This window comes from Acipenser ruthenus, chromosome 52 (assembly GCF_902713425.1).
Source record: "Acipenser ruthenus chromosome 52, fAciRut3.2 maternal haplotype, whole genome shotgun sequence".
Taxonomy (NCBI): Eukaryota; Metazoa; Chordata; class Actinopteri; order Acipenseriformes; family Acipenseridae; genus Acipenser; species Acipenser ruthenus.
In genome coordinates, this window is record NC_081240.1 from 5381461 (window position 1) to 5384154 (window position 2694).

The following is a 2694-nucleotide window of genomic DNA, read 5'->3' on the forward strand; positions in this document are numbered from 1 at the left end:
ACTATAGCTTTCATCTATGTAAGAAATAAATAATAATAAAAATAATAGTCGTACATACCGATCAATCATCTCCGGACCACTCGTTTTATCACCAAACTCCTCAATATTGCGATCAAAGTCATTATTTTATTACTATAACATCTGAAAAAAGCTCTGCAAATGTCCATGATAGTCTCTGTGCGCTGACGCACTCAGCCAGCTTGTTTACTATGACTGCCCCGTTATCTGATACCAGGGCCATATGTATGACTATTCATGAGATACGCCCTTTTTTTTTCCGACTTGTCTCGGCTCCTGTCGCAACCACTCGGCAATTGAATGGTTTTCTCGGCTTTTTCCGGAGAAAAAACGACTAGAAACCCGTTTTTTGCATTGCTATAAAGATGTCGGACCCAGTCCGACAAAGGACCTGAGAGGAATAATTGCAATGTCGGACCCAGTCCGACAATGGACCGCAAAGGGTTAACCGCGTGCAGTCCACACAACCCGGGGTAGTGCGTAGCATACATCGGGGTGGATTCACAAGCTTGAGTGGGAGCAGTAGGCAACAGGAGAGCAGTACAGGGAAGCACACGGTGCTGCACCCGGGTGGCTTGGACTGCGTGTAGTCACACAACTGGGCAGCGCGTAGCGTACACTGGAGTGGAGCACAGGTTCAAGGAGCTGCGGTAGGGGTATTAGACAAGAAAGAAAGAATGTACTGCTTGTGTATTTTTTTTTGAAGGCCCAACGCACCGAGGTGGGCGGGCCGAGACAGATGGTGAAGTCTACTCAACAGCGGGGCAAGGTAAAACCAGGCCCCAGTGGAGGAAGCACATGTTGTTTTTTTTTTGTTTGTTTGTTTGTTTGTTTTTAAGCTGCAGAGCAGTAGAAGAAAAAAATTACACACACACACACACACACACACACATACAACAGCAAAGCTGTGGGGGTAGAACAGTCACCATGCCAGGAGGGTGAACTATAAAAATATATATATTTTTTTTTTATTAGGCCAATAGCATCGAGTTGGCGGGCCGAGACAATCTGGCAGAGCCGAATCACACGTCTCTTTTTTCCTTTTTTTTTTTAGCTGCAAGCAGCAGGAGAGTAACACACAAACAGCAGGTGCTGGGGGTCAGAAAAGCATTCTGCAATCGCTAGGTGATGCAGGCTGGTGAAAAAGAGGGAAAAGATTTAATGAGGTGCAGTTGCGCAATGTTTATAGCTGAGTTTCTGCTTCTAAGGAAGTGGCAAGCTGATTTCCAGCAATATAAAATATTGCAGGGGAACTCCAGTGAGAGCTCTTTCACACAGTCAATCACAGTAACTGGAATGGTTAGTTATACCTACCTTACCTTACCTGAGTGAGAAGCAAAAGAGGAAGTGAGCTCCGTGGAGTGACTATGTGTTTCCTTGGTAAGCGGGACCGAGAACGTCACTACCCAGATTGGCCTATCAGCAGCTCTGACATAAAATGCTCAGTAAATGCCTGACCTGTGGCAAGCATACCCCAAAAATATTGTTGGTGGTTTCTTCGAATTGAAAGGGAACGTAAAGAAACTGAAACTGCCGACAGGCGTGCGAGTAGCCAGAGTCTGGGTTTGTTTATGAACAGGGAATTGTAGATTCAGGGATTATAGATTCCACTAATGTATAGCGAGCGAGCTGAATAAGCAGGACCTCCTATGCCTTTGGGAGTAGCGCATGCCGTTTTCACAGCACCTTTTATTTGATAGTTTTGTAAGGCGTTTTTATTTTGCTTTACATACATTCCCCTGTATGTCCTACCATTGTTGGTAGTGTCACATGAGCTGTTCACTGTGTGTGTATGTAAATAAAACCTGTGCAGCGTGTCAACTTCAAACTCTGCCTCGATCTCCTGCCTGTTACTCAGCAGCGAATGCACGCACCTACACACCAGCAGCCTGTTACAGACACATTGATTGACATTTTTTTATTAAAAAGTGTATTCATGAATGAAAAAACAAACACATATCGGGCAATGCACAGAAAAATGTGGCATTACAGTACATTGGTTATTCATTGTTTTTTAACATTATCTTTACTGTTTTACAGAGTTTGCAATCATCACTCATTCTGAGTGGTTCTGGGTTTCGTTGCTCCAGTATTGAGTTCATATCATATTTCTAATAACTCTGCCTTTACCTGGCTTTGAGCTTGTCTGGAGAATTGGAAACGTCTTCAGTGAACACCCTTCCTCATTGCATTCAAACAATGGGACAATATAACTTTTTCCACTCTACCAGCAGCACCTACATGTATAGGAAAGGAGAGTAAGAGGGGCTGGCAGAGCTGACAGGTAACCTGCCAGATTCTTTACAATTCTCTCCAATGGGTTGTCAGTTCTGGAACCAGCACTAACATGGCTCAGACTGATCTGTCTCTTCATTCTGGTTGGTTTGTCAGCAGACATTGCTTTGATGAAAAGGAAAGATCATTTTGGTTTACATTGAATATCAGGTGATTTACGATTACCACACAAGTAATTTCCCCCCACAGTGGATTTCTCATCAACAATCTTATCTGGAAGTATAACTGTTGTGTAGTCTACATCAGATCAGCCAGATTTTGATGTACATTTTTTCTTGGGGAGGGTGTGTGTGTTTCATTGTGTCATCCTGTTGCTGTGGAGACCGATTCATCTTATTCTGCAATAAATAAAAAGGTAAATTGGAGAGAGACAGAGTGTGG